General features: G+C 36.8%; 1 pseudogene; it reads right to left on the reverse strand.

The window, feature by feature from the left end:
- Positions 1–4,070: 4,070 nt before the first annotated feature.
- Positions 4,071–25,913, reverse strand: part of LOC123824757 — a 64,781-nt pseudogene continuing 42,938 nt past the window's right edge.

The following is a 25,913-nucleotide window of genomic DNA, read 5'->3' on the forward strand; positions in this document are numbered from 1 at the left end:
GGGAATGATCTAAGACAGGCATCATCACGTGGAGGCCCCAGGGAAGGACTTGGGAGGCTACAGCAAAAGGAGGTGATTGCCCCTCACCCCTCAGCTTTGACAAAGCCTGAGTCCTCATTCTGCCAGTGAGAAGTCTCCTAATCTCTTGGCTGCCTTGCATCCTCTGCCTGACTTAAGCCTGAAGCAGTGACAAAGGGCGGTGCAGCCCTGAGCTAAAAATGTAAGCTCCCTGGGTGATCAGGCCTGAGAAAGGATATGTAAAATCCTGTGAAAACTGCTTTGCTGAGAATGCTCTTAAAAGGCCCGGGCAGCAAATGAATTTAGTCTCTTAAGTTTTGTAGCCTTTTAGGTGATAGACCCTGAATCAGAATGAGCCCTAATAGTTCTTTGTATGCTATCTATCATTTGATCCTTACTGCCTGACAATGATTAATGAGCTTTACCTGTATTCCTGTGCAAATTGATCCCAATAAAAACCTGTCAAAGGAAGGATCAGGGCACTCTCCTCTTGAGAGAGTTGCCAGGCAGCTCTGAGTCACCCTCCCCTTGAGAGGGTAGCTGTGCCATCCCTTTGCCTCAATCCGTGTGAATTTATCTCATGATTTATCCATAATGCCACAGACACTGTGGGCCAGTGTCTGCATCAGCAGGGTCAAAAGACATTTCCATTTTTAGTTTTCTGAGGAAATTCCATACTGTTTTGCATAGTGGTTGCACCAGTCTGCAATCCCATCCACAGTGCACTAGGGTCCCCTTTTCTCCACACCCTCTCCAGTACTTGTTGTATATTGCTTTGTTTATGATGGACATTCTGACTAGTGTGAAATGGTATCTCACTGTGGTTTTAATTTGCATCTCTCTGATAGCTAGCAATACTGAGCATCTTTTCATATGTTTCTGGACCCTCTGTATGTCCTCCTTGGAGAAGTATCTGTTCAAGTCCTCTGCCCATTTTTTAACTGAGTTGCTTGTCTTAAAGTGGAGTCATGTGAGTTCTTTATATATTTTGGAGATTAAACCCTTGTTTGAGATATCATTGGGAGATATGTTTTTCTTTATGGTTGGTTCTCTTTTTATTTTAATACTGTTTTCTCTAGCTGTGCAGAAGCTTTTTATTTTGATGAGATCCCATTTGTTTATTATTTTCTTTATGTCCCTTGATCTATGGGACATATCAGTGAAAATATTGCTATGTGGAATATCTGAGATTTTTCTGCCCATGTTCTCCTCTAGGACTTTAATGGTATCACAACTTATATTTAAATCTTTTATCCACTTTGAATTTGTTTTTGTGTATGGTGTAAGTTGGTACTCAAGTTTCATTTTGTTGCATGTAGCTGTCCAGCTCTCCCAACACCATTTCTTGAAGAGGCTATTTTTACTCCATTTTATGCTGCTGCCCCCTTTGTTGAAAATTAATTGACTGTAGAGACTTGGATTTATTTCTGGGCTCTCTGTTCCATTCCATTGGTCTATGTGCCTGTTTTTATGCTAGTATCAGGCTGTTTTGATTACAATGGCCTTGTAATAATACATTTTGGTCTGAGGTATTGTGATCCCTCCTGCTTTGTTCTTCTTTCTCAAAGTTGCAGCAGCTATTCAGGGTCATTTATGGTTCCATATACATTTTTGAAATGTTTGTTATATATCTATGAACTATGCTATTGGTACTTTAATAGGTATTGCATTGAATCTATAAATTGCTTTGGGTAGTATGGACATTTTGATGATGTTAATTCTTCTGATTCATGAACACAGTGTATGTTTCTATTTGTTTGTGTCTTCCTTAATTTCTTTCTTCAGTGTTGTGTAGTTTTCTGAGTACAGATCTTTTACCTCCTTGGTTAGGTTTATTCCTAGGTATTTTATTTTTTTGTTGCTATATCAAATGGGATTTTTTCCCTGATTTCTGCTTCTTGATGTTTCATTGTTGGTGTAGAAAAATGCCTTTGATTTCTGGATATTGACTTTGTATCCCGCTGTTTTGCCAAATTCATTTATTAGGTCGAGCAGTTTTTTTGTGGAGTCTATAGGATTTTCTATGTACACTATCATGTCATTTGCAAACAATGACAGTTTTGTTTCCTCCTTTCCAATTTGGATGCCTTTTATTTCCTTTTCTTGTTTGATTGCTGTGGGTGAAACTTCCAGTACTATGTTGAATAGAACTGGTGACAGTGGACAACCTTGTATTGTTCCTGATCTTAATGGAAAAGATTTTAGTTTTTGCCCATTGAGTATGATGTTGGTTGTAGGTCTCTCATATATGGCCTATATTATGCTGAGGAATGCTCCCTCTATTCCCACTTTGCTGAGTGTTTTTATCATGAATGGGTGCTGTACCTTATCAAATGCTTTGTCTGCTTCTATTGATATGATCATGTGATTTTTGTCTTTGATTTTGTTTATGTGATGTATTATATTTATTGATTTGCAAATATTGTACCATCTTTGCATCCCTGGAATAAATCCCACTTGGTCATGGTGTATGATCTTTTAAATGTATTGTTGGGTACAGTTCGCCAATAATTTGTTGAGGATTTTTGCATCTACACTCATCAGTGATATTGGCCTGAAGTTTTCTTTCTTTGTTGTGCCTTTATCTGGTTTTGGGATTAGGATGATGCTGGCTTCATAAAAAGAGTTTGGGAGTCCTCCATCATTTTGGATTTTTTGAAATAGTCTGTGAAAGATAGGAGTTAGCTGTTCCTTAAATGCTTTGTAGAATTCTCCTGTGAAACCATCTGGTCCAGGGCTTTCGTATGTTGGGAGTTTTTTGATTACTGCTTCAATTTCATCTGCTGTTATTGGTCTGTTCAGGCTTTCTGCTTCTTCTTCATTGACTTTTGGAAGATTATATTTTTCATTTGCCCATTTCACCTAGGTTTTCAAATTTCTTGGCATATAGTTCTTCATAGTAATTTCTTACAATCCTTTGTATTTTTGTGGTGTCAGTTGTAATCTCTCCTCTTTCATTTCTGATTGTGTTTATTTGCGTCCTCTCTCTTTTTCTTGATGAGCCTGCTTAAAGGCTTGTCTATTTTGTTTGCCCCTTCAACGAACCAGCTCCTGGATTCATTGATCCTTAGAATTGTATTTTTAGTTTCTATGTTATTTAATTCTGCTCTGATCTTGGTTATTTCCTTCCTTCTACTTGCTCTGGGTTGTCTTTGTTGTTGTTCCTTGAGTTCTTGTAGGCATAGGATTAGGTTGTTTATTTGAAATATTTCTATCTTTTTTAGGTAGGCCTGTATCACTATGAACTTCCCTCTCAGGACTGCCTTTGCTGTGTCCCATTAGTTTTGGGTTGTTGTGAGTTCATTTTCATTTGTTTTCATAGACTTTTTGATTTCTTCTTTAATTTCCTTCTTGACCCATTCATTGTTTAATAGCATGCTATTCAGTCTCCATGATTTTGAGTGTTTTGGGTTGTTTCCCTTGGGGTTGGTTTCTAGTTTCAGTTCTTTGTGGTCAGAGAAAACGCTTGATATGATTTCAATTCTCTTGAATTTGTTGAGGCTTGTTTTGTGTCCTATCATGTGGTCTATCTTTAAAAATGTTCCATGTGCATTTGAAAAGAATGTGTATTTTGCTTCTTTGGGATGAAGGGCTCTATATATATCAGTTAAGTCCATTTCATCTAGGGCCTTGTTCAATGCTGCAATATCTTTGTTGATATTTTGTTTGGAAGATCTATTTTTAACAGTGGGTTGTTAAAATCCCCTACTATAATTGTGTTGCTGTCAATATCTTTCTTGAAGTCCTCCACGATTTTCTTTATGTATTTGGGTGCTCCTATGTTGGGTGCATATATATTTACAATGTTTATGTCTTCTTGGTGGATTCTTCCCTTGAGTATTATGAAGTGACCTTCTGTGTCTCTCTTTAAGGCCCTTTTTTTGAAGTCTATTTGTCTGATATGAGTATTGCTATCCCAGCTTTTTTTTTTCTGTCCATGTTCTTGGAAAATTTGTTTCCAGCCCTTTACTTTTAGCTTCTGTAGGTCTTCTGTCCTGAGGTGGGTCTCTTGTAGGCAGCATATGTGTGGGTCATGCTTTCTTATCCATCCATTTTTTTTTTTGAGAGTTCCAGGGCTTTTAATCAACAGAATGCAGGGCCTGCTCCCTGGTGGATCACAGTCCGAACTCAGGCTGTACTCAGAAGTTCACCGTCCACCCCCATCTCTTCCCATGGTATCTCCAGTGTTCTGCTCCTGAGGCTGGGTCCATTGCTGGGGCTTAGTTTCATGAAGATCTGAATGCCATGGCAGCTCTGCCTCTGGGAACTGCAGCTTACCCTCCAATGTGTAGAGCAATTGGAGGAAGGTCTGGTGCCTCTGCAGCTTATCCCGTTCCTGCTCTGCTTGCTGCTTCAGGGTTCCAAGTTCCTGATTTAGCCGCTCAAGCTCCTGCTGAATTCCTGTCTTGTGCTCCCTCACCTCTGCAGAAACTTCTGCCAAATGCTGTAGACGCTTCTCCTGTTGCAGCTGCCACTGCTTCTGGGCTGCTCTGAGTTTCTCCATGGCCACTTGCTTCTTGGCCTGGAGCTGGTCAAGGGCCTCCTGGAGCTGTGCTTGCTTTCTTTGCGCCTCCTCCATCTTGGGCAGGGCCTGGGTCAGAGCTGTGGTGATGGCCTCCACGTGTTCTTGGTAGGTAGCCTTCAGCTATTTCCATTGCTCCTTGTCTTTTCATTAGAGCATTTAATCCATTTACATTTAAGGTTATTATTGATAGGTGCTTATTCATTGACATTTTTTTGTACCTGTGTTCCTTTCTCTCTCTTTTTCTTCCTTTCCTTAGATAAGTCCCTTTAGCATATCTTGCAGAGCTGGTTTGGTGGAGGTGTATTCTTTTAGACTTCTTTAGTCTGGGAAACTCCTTATTTGGCCTTCCATTTTGATTGAGAACCTTGCGGGTAAAGTAGTCTTGGTTGCAGGCCTCTGGTTCTCATTACTTGGAATATTTTTTGCCATTCTCTTCTGGTTTGGAGCATTTCCATTGAGAAGTCAACTGCTAACCTTATTGGGGCTCCCTTGTATGTTAGTTCCTGTTTCTCCCTTGCTGCCTTTAAGATTCTCTCTTTATCTTGGAATTTTGCCATTTTAATTATGATGTGTCTTAAAGTCAGCCTCTTTGGGTTCCTCTTGATTGGGACTCTCTGTTTCCTGTATTTGTGTGACTTTTTTTTCTCATCAAATTAGGGAAGTTTTCCATCATTACTCTTTCAAATAGGTTTTCTATCCCTTGCTCTTCTTCTTCTCCTTCTTCTTCTATAATATCCATATAATCCCTATTATATGCATATGATTATTTTTCATGTTGTCTTTCATTTCCCTTAATTCCTCTTCATTCTTTCTGAGCCTCTTTTCCTTTTCATGTCTTTTCTGGGTGTTTTTTTTTACCTTGTTCTCCAGCTCACTGATCTGATCCTCTGCTTCATATAGCCTACTTTTGATTCCTTGTACTGTGTTCTTCGGTTCAGAAATTGTATTCTTCATTTTCCCTTGGCCCTTGTTTCTATTTCATTTTTCATGTTGATATAGTTTGTAGTCAGTTCATGGTAGTTTCCCTGTAGTTTCTGGTAATTCTCTGTGAGCTTATTTAGCTTCTTGATAACCATTGCTTTGAAGTGAATATCTGATAGTCGAGTTGCCTCTATTTCATTTAGCATTCTTTCTGAAGCTTCCTCCTTTCCTTTCATTTGAGGATTGTTTCTTTGTCTTCCCATTATTTGCGAGACTCTTTTTGTTAGCCTCTGCTTCTTTAATTGATCTGTTCCTACTCCCTGGGTTTCTGGTGTTAACTGCTATGGTAGAAGATCTGTGAAATTCAGTGGTTCAGTCCCTTTAATCTCCTGAACTCAGTGGTCTTGGGCTATCATTTATGTTGGCTCTCTGTATCTCTTTGGGTTTTGATTGTTTTTGGGTCTTTCTTTGGTGGATCCTTCCCTCCAGCTGGTTAACTGACGGTCACTCTGTCCACCATGTCTTGTATTCTGTTGTGCAGGTGTGGACAGGTTGTGTTGAAGCTGATTCTTCTGTGTGTACAAGGTTTTGAGGTTTCTCTCTCACTGTTGTTCAGTTGTTAGTTCTGGGTAATTTCTCCACTATCTAGTTGTATTTCCAGATCAGTCCTGGATTTAGGGTAGTGTGGCTTCCACTCCCTCCATCACCTTCTTCTGTTGTTATCTGTTGGTGGTTCCTTTGTTGGTGTGTTTCCTCTTCCAGCAGGTTTATTGGTGGTCATAGCTCCCACCTTGCAAGTTATCTGGAGTAGGAAAGTGAAATTAGCCTCACTGTCTCAATTGTTGGGATGACCCCTCTTTGGGTCCAACTCTGGTCTTTTCATAGCCCCAGGTTTTATCGTCTCACCTGTGGGAAAAGACGAAAAAAAAAAGGAAGGAAGGAAGGAAGAATAAAAAAGGAAAAGAAGGAAAGAAAGGAGAAGGGATAAAAAAGATGGAAAGAAAGGGGGAAGGAATTTAAAAAAATTTAAAATTAAAAAAAGAAGGAATAAAAAAGGAAAGGGAAGGATGGAAGGAAGAAAGAAGGCATAAAAAAAGAAAGAAGGAAAGAAAGGAAGAAGGAAAAAAAAAAGCTTTCTGCTGGCTGTAAACCGGTGAAGCCAGTTCTGCTGGACTTCCTGGTTGTGCCAGGCTGAGGAGAGACTGATTTTGCTTCTCTGCCTTCCTGAGCCACACTGTTTGCTGTTTTCCAGCCTGTAGCCCAGTTCCCAGTTCACTGTCAGTCCCCCAGTGCCCTTCTGTGCCCAGCCTACGCCGCTAGTCCACCAGTTGCACTGTCCTTGAGGTGCACCAGTTAGGGGCAACTCACATACCACCTTCTTGCTCTTTGCTGTCCTAGATGTTAGGGACTCTCAGCACCCTTTCAGGGTAGTTCAGCCCCTCACTAGTTAAGTCTTTCTGGGGATTGTTGATACCCTGAACCCTGCAGCTCCTCTCTGTGGGGCATTTCTGCCTTCCTCTTAGAGAGCCAGTCAGTCCTCCAGGGCTCTGGGCATAGGGGCTGGGTGGGAGGTGCTCTGACCTTGGTGCTTTGGGCATGGGTGTTCACAGGCAGCCACCAGGCAGTGGATCGGGTGTGCACCATCTGGGGGCTGAAGGGGTATGGGTGTAGGAGGCAGGCGGCTCCTGAGAATTCCCTAAACAGCTGCAAGTGCCTCTTTTTTCTCTTTTTGAAAAATTCCTCCTATTCAAGTCCATTGGTCCAAACAAGCATCTGGCCTTTCACACAGCCCAGCATGGCTCTCTCCCAAGAGTCCTGCAGTAGACACAGTGGGTGCTGGGCCTGGGGCTGCAGCCACCCTTGTCTCCACGCTGGCCCCAGGGACCTTATTGCCCTGAAGCACTCTCCTTAGCGTCTGATTTTTCAGTGTCTTCTACGATTTTTGGTCTCCAGTCTTCATATATGCTGGGATACCATTGGCTGTTCACTCTGTTCCTTAGAAGATTGTCTAGGTGTTTCACTTGTGCACAGGGGGAAGTGGTCTCTGCTCCCACCTATCTTGCCACCATCTTCTGGACCTCAGAATTAATTTTTTAAATTAGAAGACTTTTATTATAGATTAAGCACACTTGTTTCTATGCAGCCCCTAAATACATGCCAGGATAATATTTTAGCCAATTGGTATTTATACCTTTTAAAATTTGACATAAGCTATGGTAAAATAAGATTCTTTCAAGAAAAATCAGGAAGTAGGTTGTCAGAGAAGTCCTCTTGACTCTATTATAAATTTCTGACTGTATGTGGTCAGCATTAATAGGACATGGGTTGAGCCCATGTGGAAGAAATATATTCTATCAACATCTGTTGAAATACTGTGACCGTTGAAGTTATAGGTTATAAATCAATCATAGGTATATAAGTTGTTGCTCAAATGGTAGATTCATATTTCTGATTTATGAGTTAATAATTTATCCTTCCTCTATATAGGATGAAATAGTAGCTGTTTGAACAGAAAACAAACAAAGAAAACTTAAAATGTCATATGGTATCTCCTGTTTCAGTGTCAGTTAGGAAAAATTTAAAAGTCTGATCTGGGTAAAATATGCCCATGAATAGCCCTATAAATATTACAATGAAAATCTGCTGTCTGAAGGCAACACCAATGGACCATGGAGATGACTCCCAGTCACTGAACAATGACAGGGCTCAGGAGAGGGTGATCAAGTCTTTCATCTTGCCCCTGACTGAGGAGCAAACTCCTGACCTCAGCAAAAAACAGTTTTGTTTTTTCCCAGATGTGGAATAATAGTGTGAGAGGTGAAACTAAAATTCATCTATTTTAGAGCTCTATTCAGGGGCTTTTGATTCTAGTTGATGGAGTAGCTCTTGCCAGGCTAATATGTCTGATAATACTAACTATAAAAACTGGATAAAATAAACAAAAAAGTAATCTAAACAGACAGGACTGAAGAGGCTAAGGTCCCAGAGAAAAAGAAAATAAATTGAGGTGAGTTCTATCTCCATTGCTCTTTTTACTTTTTGGGACATGGCAACTAGGTTTCAAAAAAAGCAGCATTTTTGAGTTCTGGCAGCTTCACTGGGAAAGGATATAAAAACTGGAATTTCAAGCTGCTTAGACATCTAGGACTTGAAAGTCCAATGCTGAAGGGAGAAATGTGCAGAATGTTGAACCCCATATTCTGTGTGCAGTTTCCCCTTGAATCCTTTTACTACTTCTAAGCTGCAGATGCTCAGGATGAGAGATACAGAAACTTAGCAGAATACAGTTGCAAAGAGGCTAAAAAGCTAAGCTGCAGATATTTTACTAAGTTTGATGATGCTGAGGAAAATTGAATTCAGGCTTGCCAAGGAAGTTCCCTTGTAAATAACCTGGACTTTCATTTAAGACTCCTAAAGGGGCATCTCCCTAGGAAAAAAGACAAAAACTTGAAAGAAAAGAAACATCATTTTATAAAGCTAGCATAACCTTAAAATCAAAATCTGGCAACAATAGTACAAAAGGAAAAATTTAAAAACTAATTTCTTATATAAATATAAATTCAAAAATCTTAAATAAAATATTAGCAAATCAAACACATTATGACCAAGTTGAGTTTATCCTAGGAAAGTGTGGTTTATTTAATATTAAAATTCAATCATAATATACCACAAAAAAAGAATATAAGAAAACTACAGGATCATCTTAATAAATACAGAAAAAGCACGTGATAAAATTCAATACCCATTCATGCTGAAATTTTTTAGAAGCTAGAAATAAATAGAAATATTTTTAACTAGAAATAACTATTTTTAACTAGAAATATTTTTAATAGAAATAACTATTAACAGATATTTCTAAGAGCTTATGGCTAAACACTTAATAGGGAGATAGTAAATGCCTTCTCTTACAAAATTGGGAATAACAAAAGGAAATTCAATATCACTGCTTTCATTTAGTATTGTAAAGGAAGTCTTATCAGTGCACTGGAACAAATAAGAAAATTAGCCATATGATTTAGAAAATTTTGAAATTGAATTATTTGGAGGTTTTGTGATTGTGTACATGAGAAATACAAAATAATCTATAAATAAAACATCAGGTATGATAAGTGAATTAGCAAGATCATTGAATATAAGCTAAGATAACTATACAAATACTCTATTGTTTTTCTATATGATAATAATCATGCAGATAAATTCATTTAAAAATTATAGCTCTCTACAATGGCATAAAACATTAAACATCTAAAAATAAATCTATCAAATATTTAAAAAACTACAAAAAGAAAACTATAAAAATTACTGAGGTAAATGAAAGAAGACCTAAATAAAAGAAGAGATATACTGTTTCTAAGGATTAGAAAAGAAATGAAAATAATGTCTCTTTTCCCTAAATTAATTGGTAGATTTAATATAATTCCAAAAAAATTCCACTAGTGCTTCTTTGAATGAAATTTTGCAAGTTATTCTAAAGTTTTAAAGGAAAAGCAAAAGATCTAGAATAGTCAATACAGTGTTGAAGAAGATCAAAGTTTGAGGACTTATGCCACCAGATATCAATACTTACGATAAAACTCTATTAAAGCAGTATGGTACTGGCACAAAGACAGACAAATAGATCATTGATCAGAATAGTGAGTCCAGAAACAGATATATCTATATCTATATATGTCATCACTTAAGTTTCAAAAAAGATACAGCTTTAATGCATTTTGAGAAAAGGATTTTAACAAGTATAATGAATTGGATTAATTGAACTGGATTATCCACATGGGAAAAAATAAGCCTTGACTCCTAGCTCATACCATACACAAAAATTAATTCCTGATAGACTTCATGTGCTTAATTAGATATGAAATGCTTAAATATAATATGCTTAAATGTGGAAAGTAAAACAATAAGGCTTCTAAAGGTTATGTAGGATAAGATTCCCCATGACCACGTGTTAAGCAAAGATTTCTTAAAAGGACACAAAAACATTAACTAAAGAGGAAAATCTTGATAAATTGGGTCGTATTAAAAATTAAAAATTTCTGTTCATCAAAACATACATACTATGAAGAGAGTTAAAATCTCAAGCCATAGAGGGCCAAAGATGTTTGAAATGTATGTACTTAGCAAAGAACTTGCATTAAAATCTTAACAATAAAGAAATAAAAAGCTACTCAAGTAAACAAAACACTTAAATAGGCACTTAAAGAAGAATATATGCAAATTATTCATATGAAAGGACACCATCAAGGTGAAAGGCAACATCATTTGTTAACAGAGAAATGCATGTTATATCCACTAATCACACATCAGAATGACTAAAATGAAATAAAGAAGAGATAACACCAATGGGTATAGAACAACTAACTCTCCCACACTACTGGGGGTATGTAAATTGGTACAATTGTTTTAAAAAAGTACTTGAAATAGCTACTAAAGCTAAACACACACATACTTCATGTCATAGAAATTCTAGTTATAGATATATGCCTAACAGAAATGTATACATATATTCACCAAAAACATGTACAAAATGTTTATGTTAGCATTACTTGTTAGAGTCTCAAACTGCAAATAATGCAAATGCCCATCAATAAATTGTAATGTATTTTACAATGGAATATTTTACAGCACTAAAGAAAGATTAAACTATGGTTACAAGTAAAAAATTTGATAAATCTCATAGATAAAATATTGAGCAAAAATGCTAGACTCAAAAGAGTGAATACTACAGAATAATGCATGATTCCGTTTATATAAATTTCAAGCACAAGCAAAAGTAATCCACGGAGATGAAATTCAGAATACTGGTTACCTTTGGAGGAATAATGATGGAAGATGATTGAGAGAGGATGGAGGGAGCTCTCCAAGTGCTGATAATGCTCTTGATCTTGATCTATATGGTAACCTGGGTGTGTCCAATTAATACAAATTTGTTGAGTTGTGCTCGTTTCTGTATATGCAGTGCTTTTTAATGTATTTATATTATATTTCAATACAAAAATTATCAAAAAATAAAACCCTACTATGTATCTTCAATCATAGATTGAAATCATTTTAAAACATTAGGTTTTTGAGCCTATTTTGAAAGACCATTTTCTAGTGATACATTTTTATAGTTAGCCAGTTGTAAAATTATACTTATTGTGTACCAGTCATAAGATTATATTAGTTGTAAGATTATAGCTATTATGTAGAAAATAGGCCACAATTCTTGGTGTCATATTTATTACAATCTTTCTATTTAAAAAGGTCAAAGTAACTGTTTTATTTCTACTTATAACAGTGAATCATCAGTGATATATTCTATAGGCAGCTATAAACATAACACAAGATTTGCCCTTAGTTCGGTTCTCAACAAACTCGTGGTGATTCTGAACTGGTCTTGGTAGCTTTGGGAATGCTCCATCTTAGTAAGGAAGAGGTTTTGACTTAGATTCAAGGATCTGAGAGAGCATACATTGGCCTTGAGGCATCAAAAAGAGTGTGGTTGAGAACGACCATGGTCATGTGTGTTTTGCTTGCTACTATTTATTTTGAGTGATTGGGAAGCAAAATTTTACCTAAGTTTAGGGTCTTTAAAATATGGCTATTCTAATGACCATAATCATGGATCACATTTTTGAAATAACATTATTAAGGTTTTATAAAAAAATATTAAATTCTGACTTCTGGCCAAGATGGAGGCATAGGTAGACACACTGTGCCTCCTTGCACAACCAAAAGAAGTACAACAACAATTTAAAAACAAAAAACAGCCAGTACTGACAGAGAATTGAACTGTATGGAAGTCCAACAACCAAGGAGTTAAAGAAGGCACATTCATGCAGACAGGTAGTAGGGGTGGAGTCAGGTGGTGGGGGAGGAGAGGGCTCATGGAAAAGTGGTAGCTGGCAGACTCTGGGCAGGCAGGATGGTGGCTGACAGACTTAGCAAGGCAGCATATTGTGGAGGGGCACAATGTGCAAGTCAGTGGGTAGTCCAACATTCACATGCAGATAAACCAGGCGAAACTGGGGAGTGAGACAGACCGCACAACCCAGGGTCCCAGTGCAGGGAAATAAAGCCTCAAGACACCAATTGAAAACACCTGTGGGGGTTGAGGTTCAGGGAGAGACTTCCAACCTCATTGGAGAGTTGGTTGGACACACCCACAGGGTCCTGGAATGTACACAGGCCCACCCACATGGGAATCAGCTCCAGAAGGGCCCAATTTGCTTGGGGGAAGTGGGAGAAGTGACTGAAATCCAGCAGAGAGTGAAGCAAGCACCACTGTTCCACCTTGGACCCCTACCATACATATAGCATCACAACCCAGTAACTAAGATGCCCCACCCTGGTGAACACCTAAGACTCCATCCCTCATGATGTAACAGGCTCATCAAAAAAAAAAAAATGGCCCAAATGAAAGAACAGATCAAAGCTCCAGAACAAATACAACTCAGAGATGAAGAGATAGCCAGCCTATCAGATGTACAGTTCAAAACACTGGTAATCAGGATGCTCACAGAATTGGTTGAGCAACCAATTCCAAATTCTAATTTGAATTTGGTTGCAAATTAGATGAAAAAATGAAGACTATGCTAAATGAAATAAAGGAAAATGTACAGGGAACCAACGGTGATGGGAAGGAAACTGGGACTCAAATTAATGGAGAGGACCAGAAGGAAGAAAGAAATATCCAATCAGAAAAGAATGAAAAAACAAGAATTCAAAAAAATGAGGAGAGGCTTATGAACCTCCAGAACATGTTTAAACATTCCAACATCTGAATTATAGGGGTACCAGAAGGAGAAGAGGAAGAGCAACAAGTGGAAAAGTTATTTGAACAAATAGTAAAGGAGACCTTCCCCATTCTGGCAAAGGAAATAGACTCCCAGGAAGTCCAAGAAGCTAAGAGAGTCCCAAAGAAGTTGGGCCAAAGGAGGAACACACCAAGACACATCATAATTACATTATCCAAGATTAAAAATAAGGAGAGAATATTAGAAGCAGCAAGAGAAAAGAAGACAGTTACCTACAAAGGAGTTCCCATCAGACTGTCAGCTGATTTCTCAAAAGAATCCTTACAGGCAAGAAGGGGCTAGAAAGAAGTATTCCAAGTCATGAAAGGTAAGGGCCTACACCCAAGATTGCTCTATCCAGCAAAGCTTTCATTTAGAATAGAAGGTCAGAAAAAGTACTTCTCAGATAAGGTCAAATTAAAGGAGTTCATCATCACTAAGCCCTTATTATATGAAGTGTTAAAGGGACTTACCTAAGAAAAAGAAGACAAAAAACATGTACAGTAAAATGACAGCAAACTCACAACTATTAACAACCACACCTAAAACAAAACCAAAAACAAACTAAGCAAACAACTAGAACAGGGACAGAACCACAGAGATGAAGATCACATGGAAGATTAGTAGCAGGGGAGTGAAGAGGGAGGGAGGGGGAAGAGGTACAGAGAATAAGTAGCATAGATGGTAAACAGAAAATAGGGGGAGGGTAAGAATAGTAAGGGAAATGTAGAAGCCAGAGAACTTATAAGTATGGCACATGGACATGAACTAAAGGGGGGAATGTGGGTGAGAGGGGGTGTGCAGGGTGGAGGGAAGCGAAGGGGGGAATAGCACAACTGTAATAGCATAATCAATAAAATATATTAAAAAAATGAAAGAAAAATATTAAATTCTTCCAACCATGCTCTTCATACCAGCTAGTGTCAATATGCAATTCACAGATGCAATATGCAACTAACCACATCATATCCTTAAACAAATGTTTAATATCATTTGAGTAAATAGTAAATGAAGAACTCATGCTTTCTGATATAATTATTGATATACTTTTTCACCTGACCCTTTTATTCATAGGTGATAAAATAAACACGATGATTCCTTGGCATTAAAGTATTAAGTCAGTTATCTTAATAATAAAATTAAGATGTGGTAATAGAACAAATGCAATAATGAGTTACCATTATTACAGCTGAAAAAGTGAATCCATCACCAAATTATAAGCCTAAACTGAGTATTTGAAGACTAGACAACAAATAGTATTTCCAGAACAGTGCTACTGTGACTTTCTCAACATCTCCTAGTTAAGTCCCATTAAAAAGATTTAAAAAATAATTTTCATAAACTTCATCAATGATAAAAACCCTAATTTCTGTTTTGGCATTACAATTAATAGAGATCACATATTCTGTAAACATAGATCTTTTTAAAATTATGGAATTAAGAAAATAAATAAAGTAGCAATAACCAGTTTGAATTTTTTTTCAAAGCAGAGCCTGAGTGAAAGTCTGGCTTGAAAGAAGTTTATCTGAAAAATAAACCCATCCCAGGGTGCTGGAATAAAGAGTAAGATAAATTAAATAAGGAAATAGAGAAAGCCAAAACATGAGTGTGCTCTTGAATTGGACTCACCGTGGGTGATTAATGCTTGATTCTGCAGTATCTTCTGAGCAGCCTTGTGAAATGAGCGTAAGAGTCATCCACTCAGGAGAAGACAGAAGGAAGCATTTATCCTTTGGTTTTGATCTCCAATTAATCAATGGCAAGCTAATGGATGATGATTTCCCTGTAGGTGCAGGTTGCATGTACACTGACACCAAGTGGATTTTCATGAATGTTCCATGATATAGCATCGGAGAATCCTAGGAGCTGGTGTGAGGGGTACTTGAAACAGACTCAAGTGAGATGCTGCTGATGGCATCTCTGCCAAACTGCTCACAGGGAAGTAGGACTGGATGCCGCAGCAGTGGCTAGAGTAAGGAGTGGGGATGAAAAGTTTCAGAATGGCCAATGAGAGATGTCTGATAAAATTTTCATTACTAAGACAATGAATCCAGACTTTTAAAAAAGTACAAGTAATTGAAATCAAATTCAAACCACCTTAATTAAAAAGGAAATTGAATACATAAAATTCAGAGTCTAGTCATGGAAAGGCAGCATAGCGTAACCCACCTCTGAATTCTTACTAACCATATAACACAAAATAAATTACTCAGCCATTATGTATTTCTGTTTCTTTATCTACAATATAAAGTTGAGATAATAGGATTAGCCTCATAGGTTTGTTGTGAGGATTAAATGAATTTATACCTGTAAAGTTCTTAGCAGAGTACCTGGTTTATACTATTAATCATGATCACTATTGTCATTATAATCTTCATTATTATCATTGTCATTATTATCATGTCATCATTATCACCATAAGTGTCATCATCCAAGGGTAAAAATAATGTTGCCAGAGATCTTTTTTTCCTCACCTCTTGGGTAGATGACAGATTAATAGGAAGTTAAGCAGCTTGAAACAACACAAGCTAAAAAGGAAGAGCCATTTCTGGTAGCACATCCCCGGGGGAGGACAATAATTGGCTTGCCTAGGGACACATACTAATGGTTGCAGTAGTCATTGTGGTCATGGTGATGGGCCCTCTGATTGGCCAGATTTGAATTATGAATTTATCCTTGTGGCTGGGACATGAAGTTGTAGGAGGATAAGGTCAACACACCCCAACCACAGAGCACATGCTCTCCATTGATAAGAGAAGTTCCGTAATTCAATGATGGTAGCAAGTTTACTGGGCAGGCAAAACAAAAAATATCTACCAAAAACAGCATTTTATATATTTTTTAGTTATTATTGGGTGTTACTGTAGAAATTTGAAGCCCTGAAAGCTCCTTAGCAGACTGAGACCTTCTTGACAGAAGGGAATATAATTTATGTTGTTTTCATGTCTCTGTAATAGGCATGCATTAACTCTTTGCTAATTGTATAATTGAAAATCCCAATGGTCATGGATATGAATACTAGTGGAAAATGTTAGTTGATAGAATATCATTTAATAGAAAATATCTCACAGTTCATCATAAAATTTGTAACTTCATGGGATAATTTTTATTTAGACTTCTTGGCAGTTCACCACTTTCCAAACATAAACAGAACAATTCTCATGACACTTTTTTTTTCAACACAAATATTATACAGGCTCATTATCTTTAAAAATCTATAAAAAGTAAACATTTCTTCTTTACTCCCTCTTCTGATAATTGTCACTGATAATTATTTAGTGGCAAGTACCCAGACTAATATTTTTCTCATTAATTAAAAAACCTTTATATCAGCCCTGGCTGATGTAGCTCAGTGGATTGAGTACTGGCCTACAGACCAAAAGGTTGTAGGTTCGATTCCTAGTCAGGGCACATGCCTGGCTTGCAGGCCAGGTTTCCAGTAGGGGATATGTGACAGGTAACCACACACTGATGTTTCCCTTTCTTTCTCCCTCCCTTCCCTTCTCTCTAAAAATAAATAAATAAAAGCTTTTTTTATTTACATCACATCAAATGTAGGGTAAGATATTTATGAAAATGGTGCTAACAGCTGAATCAACACTCTGTATATTATTATTATAAAATCTTTTTAATAGGGATGAGTCTCAGCTCTCACATATTGTCAGTGTACCCTCTCTTTTCAAATTCTTTGAGGTTATGACATAAATCTAGCCAGAATATCTTCCAGGTCCCATTCAGTCAAGTGTTGATCAGTCATTCTGGGTTCACACAATGTTTATAACCTTCATAATTACAAATAATTTCTATAGTTACTAATTATCTGCTTAGGTTTACAATTGTTTCATGAGCCATTTCTTTCAAGGTAGTAACAGCAATGATCAAATTAGCACTTTTCCTATGCTTTGGAATTTTTGCAGTATATCCACTGCTGCAACTTGTCTACTGTCTTCCCTTATGGGTCTAAGGTCTTCACCAGAATTTGAAATGATAATAGAAAAAGGATGTATGGAATGCTAGTTAATTGTTGTTAATTATATTTTCTATCTCCTTTTAAATCACACTTCTTGCAAAATCCCCACAAAATAGCAGTATATGAATAAAAATGATAAATCCATAGTGTCTTCAAAAATAAGAGAAGAGATGACAGCCAGAAAGATATAACAAAAGCTTATGGGAAAATATATTGGAGGAATGTTAAATTACCTAGCAGACTGGAAAGAAGATAAAACCTAATTGCCACAATGTGCATGTGGGAGAGCTAATAGAAGACAAAGTGGAAATTCTTACCTCAAATACTAAGTAAAATTATTATCTTTATATTGAATTTACTGGGGTAACATTCATTAAATAAAATTATATAAGATTTCAAGTGTACAACTCTATAACACATCTTCTGTATGTTGTGTTGTGTGTTCACCACCCACAGTCAAGTGTCCCCTTTCGTCACTGTTTCTCCTCCTTTTACCCTCTTCTGCCTCTGCACACCTCACTTTCTCTCTGGTTCACTATAATGTTGTCTGTGTCTATGAGGTTTTTTCTTTTTTTTGCTTAATCACTTCACCTTTCTTATTCAGCCCCCACACCCCTCTTTTCTAACAGCCTTCTGTTTGTTTTCTGTATCTATGAGTCTGTTTCTATTTTCACATAATACTCTCCAGGTCCATCCATGCTGTTGTAAAGGTAAGATTTCTTTCTTTTTTATGACTGACTAGTATTCCATTGTCCCCTCATCTATTAATGGGCACTTGGGCTGCTTCCAAACCTTGGCTATTGTAAGTAACACTGCAGTGAGCATAGAGGTGCATATATTCTTCTGAATCAGTGTTTCAGTTTTCTTCAGATAAATTCCCAGAAGTAAAATCACTGGGTTATGAGGCAGTTACATTTTTAATTTTTCAAGGAAACTCTATATTGTTTTCCATGGTGACTGCATCAATCTGCATTCCCACCAATAGTGCACAAGGGTTCCACTTTCTCTACAGCCTCACCAACAGTTGTTGTTTGTTAATTTATTGATGATAGCCATTCTGACAAGTGTGAGGTGACATCTTGTGGTTTTAAGTTGTGTTTTTCTAATGATTAGTGACATTGAGCATCTTTTCATATGCCTATTGGCCATCTGTATGTCCTCTTTGGAGAACTGTCTATTCAGGTCCTTTGTTCACTCTTTAATTTGATTGTTTGTCTTTTTTTGTGTGTGTTGCGTTATAAAAGTTGTTTATAAACTTTGGATGTTAACTCCTTATCAGATGTATAATTGGACAATACATTCTCCCACTTAGTGTCTTGTCTTTTCCTTTTGTTGATAATTTCTTTTGCTGTGCAAAATCTTTTTAGTTTGTTGTAGTCTCATCTGTTTATTTTTTTCTTTGTTTCCCTTGCCCAAAGTGATACATGAGAAAAAATAGTTCTATGAGAAATGTCCAAAATTTTACTGCCTATGTTTTCTTCCAGGATTTTTATGGTTTCAAACCTTACATTTAAGTATTTAATCCAGTTTGGGTTTATTCTTGTGTATGGTGTATGAGTGGTTTAGTTTCATTTTTTTTGCACATATCTGTCCAATTTTCAAACACTATTTATTGAATAGACTATCTCTGCCCTTTGTATGTTCTTGCCTCCTTTGTCAAATATTAATTGACATAAAGATGTGGGTTGATTTCTCCTTTGTTCTCACTGTTAACCCATTCATGTTTAGTAACATGTTATTTAACCTCATGTTTTTGTGTATTTTTCAGTTTTTCATTGTGAATGATTCCTAGTTTCAAACCATGATCAGAGAAGATGCTTGATATGATTTCAATCTTTTTAAATTTATTGAGATTTATTTTGTGTCCTAACATGTGGTCTTAGAAAGTGTCCCATGTGCACTTGAAAATTATGTATATTCTGCTGCTTTGGAGTAAAATGCTCTGAAGATGTCAATTAAATCCATCTGATAGTATGCCCTTTAAGGCCATTGTTTTCTTGCTGATTTTCTTTCTGGAAGATCTATCCATTGATGTAAATGAGGTGTTAAAATCCTCTACTATTACTTCATTACTGTCAATCTCTCTCCCTTTATGTCCATCAAGATTTGATTTATATATTTAGGTGCTCTTATATTGGGTGCATAAATGTTTACAAGGTTTATATTATCTTGTTATATAGCTCCTTTTTTCATTATATAGTGTCTTTCTTTGTCTCTTAATATAATTTTGTTTTAAAGTCTATTTTGTCAGCTATAAGTATTCCTACATCAGTTTTAAAAATTTCCATTTGAATGAAATATCTTTTTTTAATCACTTAATTTTTAATCTGTGTGTATTTTTCATTTTAAGATGGGTGTCCTGTGGACAGCATATATATGGGTCTTGATTTCTTATCCATTCAGTTACCCTATGACTTTTGATCGAAACATTTAAGCCATTTACATTTAAAGTAGTTATTGGTAGGTATGTATTTATTGCCATTTTAAACTTTTAACTATGTTCTCTGTCATCATCTTCTTCTTCTTCTTCTCTTCCTCCTCCTCTTTAAGGCCTTTTAACTATTTTTGTAATAATGGTTTGGTGGTGACAAACTACTTTAGCTTTTTCTTGTCTGGGAAGCTCTTTATATCTCCTTCAGTTTTAAATGATAATCTTGTTGGGTAAATTAGTCTTGGTTGTAAGTCCTTGCTTTCTGTCACTGTGAATATTTTATGCCAATCCATTCTGGCCTGAAATGTTTCTGTTGAGAAATCAACTAACAGACCTATGGGAGCTCTCTTGTAGTTAACTGTTTTTCTCTTCCTGATTTTAAGATTGTCTTGTCATCTTTAACCTTTCCCATTTTAATTATGATATTTCTTGCTGTGGACCTCTTTGTGTTGAACGTGTTTGGGGCTCTGTGCTTCCTAGACTTGTATGTCTTTTTCTGTCACCAGGTTATGAAAGTTTGTGGTCATTATTTCTTCAAATGTGTTCTTGATTCCTTGCTCTCTCTTTTCTTCTGGTATCCCTATGATACAGATATTGTTATGCTTCATGTTGTCCCAAAAGTCCCTTAAACTATCCTAATTTTTAAAAATATTATTTTTTTCTTTGCTGCTCTTATTGGGTGCTTTTTCATACCTTTTCTTCTAAATTGTAGGTTTAATCCTCTGCTTTATCCAACCTACTGTTTATTTCTTCCAGTGTATTCTTTACTTCATGTGTTGTATTTTTCATTTCTGACTTGTTGTGGTTCTTTTTTATGGTTTCTATATTTATTTTTTTCATGCTGCTGTAGTTCTCACTAAGTTCCATGAGTATCCTTATAACCATTTTTTTAACTCTATATCTAATAAATTGCTTGTTCCCATTTCATTTAGCTCTTTTTTTTGGAGATTTCTCCTGATCTTTCATTTAGGGCATGTTTCTTTGTCTCCCCATTTTGGCTGCTTCTTTTTATTTGTTCTTTGTACTAGGTAGATCTGCTATGGCTCTCAGTCTTGACAGAGTGGCTTTACATAGTAGGTGTCTTGTGGGACCCAGTGGCACAGTCTCCTTGATCAACTGACCTGGATGCTTTAGTAATGTCCCTTGTGTAGGTTATGTTGGCCCACTGATTGTAATTGAAACTTGACTGCTATTGGCCCATTTATGCATGTGCCACTCTGTCTGGCTGAGCTGTGCATCAACCTTGACCATAGTGTACAAGCTGATGTGTAGGTGCTGACAACGTGAAGTGGAATTCACCTGTGCAGAGTCTGTGCCTGTAGAAATCTTCCTTTGGACATGCCACTTGTGAAGCTAATTGGATCCTGCTTTGATGTTGTCTGAAGTTGGCCACTGAATATGTTGGTTATGGGGCATCCTGGGAGGAACTCTCATTGAGACCAATGTCAGATGCTGTCTGTGATAGGCCCTGGGCAACCTGTTTGGAGCTATAAAGTAATCCACAGTTTGTGGCTGTCTCTGCTGGGCCTGGGTGTGCATGGGAAGGACCAACCTGTGCAGCAAGGTCAGTTTTTATGAACACTGGGCCTGGGGCAGGTCAGAAAAATTACCAGGTACCCTGTGATCTGCCTCTACTTATCTCCACCTGTCAGCTGCCTGTTTGGCTTAGTCACTAAAAGCACTTCTGGCAGTATTTGAGTTGCATGAGGCAGGTTCTCAGTGAATCACCAGGTAGGGATGAGTGGTTTCACCAGCTTGATACAAGGTCAAAATCAGTGCCAATGCTGTGTCTGAGGACACTCAGCAAATGTCCATTATACACTGAGTCTAGCTGCCCCTTGCTGGCAGCTCACATTCTTTGTGGTGAGTTGAGGTCTCAGAGAGTCATCTGGGTGAGGCCAGCAGAGTTTCTCAGGGTCAAAGAAATGAAAATTTGGTAGTTTGGAGGGAGGGCTCTGCACCAGTCAGGAATCTGAGGGAAAAATGGCCCCTGGTCTAGAGCCACAGAACTCAGTCTGTCCAAGTTTCTTCCCAGAACTTGACAAGGTGGGGTTATGAGGAGTTAGGATGATGAGGCTGCTGGGAGTCTGGAGGGTAGGACTAGCTGATCTCCCAGTGAGGGGAAGGCACCAGTCAGGTTCACAGGAAAGTAGGAGGAATGACCCTTTCTTCTAAGCCACACCACTCAGTCACTGACACCCCCGGCCCAGACCTCTACACCCTGGCCCAGGCAACTGACTCCCTCACAGAGCATGAACTCCTCAGGGTAGGGCAACAGGGACCCCAGAGGTTGGGCTTCTTATATTTCCCCAGGCTGATGTTGTACAGAGGGGAGTACTCCATCCAAGAAAAATGGTGTCTGCAATCTGGGAGAGGGCCACACCACCGGGATCCTCCACAGAGCCACAAACCTTAGCCTCTCCTCGTGTGACTCTAGTCCTCTCTGCCCTCCCTTTGCTGGAGCCCAGAGTGAGTGACTGTGAATGAGATTTTGTGCATTTGCCCTTTAAGAGGGCACATGTATCTGTAGCAGAGTCCTGTCTGGCTGACAGAATCTCCTCTGATTTTCACAGCCAGATATTATATGCGCAGCTCTTCCCAGCTCTGGGCTATAGGATGAGGAGATCAGCATGGGTTTGAAACCCCACATTCCTCAGATGGAACATTTGTAGCTGAGACATCCTTCTGAAATCTCAGTTGCTGCCTGTGAGGGTGGTGCCTGCCCTTTTCATGTTTTTGCCTTTTTTACTAGTCTCAATGTGGCTTCTTCTGTAAAACTTTGGTTATAAGATATCTGTTCAACTAGTCTTCATTTGGTTATTCAGGTAGATTTTTGAAATGTCTATTTCATCTAAGTTGTCAAATTTATCAGCATGAAGTTCATAATATTCCCTTTTTTATTTTTAATATTTGTAGACTGTATCATTTCTGATATCGTTAACTTATGTTTCTTCTTTTTTCCTGACCAGAGATTTATCAATTTTTTTTTTTTAATTTCAAAGAACCAGGTTTTGCTTCATTGATCTTCTTACTGTTTTCCAAATTTCTGTTTCACTGATTTCTACTGTGGCATTTGTTATTTCTTTTCTTCTTTTTACTGTGGGTTTATATTGCTTTTTTATTTTTCAGTTTTTTAAGGTAGAACCTTATTTGAGACCTTTCTTCTTCCGAGATAGACATTTAGTGCTTATAGTAGACATACATAGTATACCTACTTTTTTCTTATTCATTGTTTTGCATTTTAATACTAGAGATTTTCTGACTGTCAGAGATCTGGTTCAACTTGAACCAAACTCCAGCCCCAAAGTCTGTGGCAGTTCAGTTTCCCCATGAATCAGCCCTTTACATTCATCACAATACCTTATCTGTGCAAAGTTTATTTCTCTTTCAGTGTTTTCATCCAAAAAGCCAATCATACTTCAAATTCCTGATCTTTGACTCCTTGAAGGGAATAGTAGTCATAATAAATGACATCATCATTCCCTACTCCTTCCTTAGTCTTCTACCCTCTCACTGGCCCACTTCTGTTCCACTGCTTACAAAGGCCAGCCGTCATCCATTGGATGGTCCTTATGGCCTGGATGTCACTTTCAATGTGTTGTACAGTTTCTCTAGACAACTGCTTCTCTTGGGGGTGTGTGGGGTATGTGGTGCTTCCCAGGTTGGCCTGCTTTCTTAACCTCCTTGGAATTCTGGTACATATAATTTTCCCATCTTTACACACACACACATTCACACACAAATGCTACTTATTTACTTATACCTCTAATGTATGAGATTGAAGATTTCCTCACTCTTACTGATGCTTTATATCAGTTTAATTAATTTTCTTACCAATTCAAAGGGTAAAGATTTGTATCTTGCTGCTTCAATGTACATCTTTTATATTTAGTAAAGCTGAACATCTTTTAAAACATATTTATTGTCCATTTGCATTTCTTCATCTGAATTTCTCCTTTATAATCTGTGCTCACGTTTCTATTGGGTTGTTTTCTTTTTCTTACTTAAATATAGAAATAGAAACTCTTTATAGATTTTGAATATTAAACTTTTCCTATTGTAAATGTTGCAAATATATATATTTTCTTTCTGCCATTTATTTTTTATTTTTATTTTTTTATTTTTTTGATTTTGAAAGTATATATATATTTTTTAATTTTATTTTAATCATTGTTCAAATACAGTTTTCTCCCTTTTATTCCCAATCCAGCCCCACCAAACTCCCCACTATTTTTTATTATAAAGTCTTTTCTTGAATAGAAGTTTTAAACTTGTAAGTAATTATTTTTGGTGGTCTTTACTTCTATATTTGTTGGCTTTCTTTCAATAATCTTGCTAACTCCATGATGATGACAAAAGTCATATTACATTTAATGCTGCTAATTTTATGGTTTTAAAGTTTATACTTTTAATTTACCTGAAACATTTATTTATTCACATTTCTATACTGTAAAGTAAGAATAACTTTTTGGCCAGATGTTTAGTCAGTTGACTCAATGGATTTTTACTAAGTAGTTAATCCTTCCCCCTTGATTTGAAATGTCCTCTACATCATGTATTAAATTTCTATGAGTGTGTATGTGTTAGTTTACACACATCTGTTTCTGTACTTTCTATTTCACCCATTAATCTCGCAGGAGTTTGGTGGAACTAGAGAAATGGAAATCACCTATAGATCCTTAGCAGATGGAAGACAGGAGTGAGGATAGGGGAGATGTTTCAGTGTAGACATTAAACATTTTTGAATGATGTGAATGTGTTACAAATTAAAAATGTTAAATTGAAAATATAAACTGCACAATCTATTGAAGTTCCACTGTTGCTTTGGCTACTTTTCCTATTTTCCCAATATTTACTTTTATTCTTCATTTCTTTTTGATTGTTTGAGAATTATTCCTTTAAAATACTTGTGTGCGTGTGGGTTATGGCATTGCATTTGAAAGTAGAGAGTTGAGTACAAATATACATTTTCAAAAGTTATTGTTTAAATTTTGATGTTCATCCATTAACTTTCCAATTTTGAAGAAGCAGAATATTTTTAGGGTGATTTGCTTGACATAGTTGAAAAAATGTTGCTGGAATTATTCACTGTGGTTTTGGCTTTCCAAATATGCTCTCTTTTATTTGCATATTGCCTTGAGGGAATTAATATTTGATGACTCCAAGTTTGACCCAGCCCACATGGCCATCTGGGAGAGGAATTTCACTAGTCAGTCACTCAGTGACTGAAATGTGAGAAAAGATGGAAAGCCAAGGATAGATTTCCTGAGCCTCTTACATGAATCAAACTTAGACTAAAGAAAATAAAAATATACAATGAAATCTGTTATTATAAAAATAAAGGTTTTACTAGTCTCAGAATCACCTTTTGGTTTTGTATGTAGTTCATAATATTCTGCTTTATAATGTTTTATATTTAACAATATTTTTGTTCAGGAACAGGAAATTATATAGTTATTATCCCATGACTTCACATCACTTGTCTAGATGCTGCTTCTCATACAGTAAATATTAGTTTTAGATAGGCAGATGATCTGTACTGTGGCTGTTCATAAAAAAATATATTGTCTATCAAATTAGAACTTTGTCGCTTCAGTAAAATTGAACTAGAAAATGTGGTTTGTGGGAGTGTTCAAAAGAGAAAAAAGAATACATCAAAAAGACTAGGAATTTCTATGAAAATTTAAGAAAAAGAGTTTATATAATATTTTATTTTAAATCTCTCTGATTTCAATAATGTTTAATGAATATTCTTCTATACCAACTAGTATATGGGTGTGAGTCTTGAAATTTTTTTAGATGTATTTGTCCAACTAAAAGCCTCAGGTGTTGGCTACGATCTTTTTATGACTGGTGCATATTTATAGAAATCATTTATCTTTCTACTTCATTTTATCGTTTTCTAACTATTTTATTGATAATGTACATTGCAAACAATTAAAATTCTAATATATAGGAAGAAAGTAGTTCTAGGATTACTATAATTTGTTTTAACTACCTCAACATTTATGCAATATCAATATAGTGGTAGAACTGCCTAATGTTTGATATATTTTTTATTGCTGTTTCTAACCCTTTTTCACATGAAAATTTATTTTTGTTTATGGTTCCCTTTTATTCAACACTTTACTAGAACTATTGGTAACTTCCTGCCCTTTTCCTTATCTTAAGTAGGCCCAATACTCCTGGGCGATAGGAAGGGCAGACCGCTTCCTAGAGGACACTTTTTCTCAGACTCAGGCAGTGCTGCTGAGGAGTGGACAGGTGGGGTGA

Source organism: Phyllostomus hastatus, unplaced genomic scaffold (assembly GCF_019186645.2).
Source record: "Phyllostomus hastatus isolate PE091 unplaced genomic scaffold, TTU_PhHast_1.1 phas_contig_1, whole genome shotgun sequence".
NCBI lineage: Eukaryota > Metazoa > Chordata > Mammalia > Chiroptera > Phyllostomidae > Phyllostomus > Phyllostomus hastatus.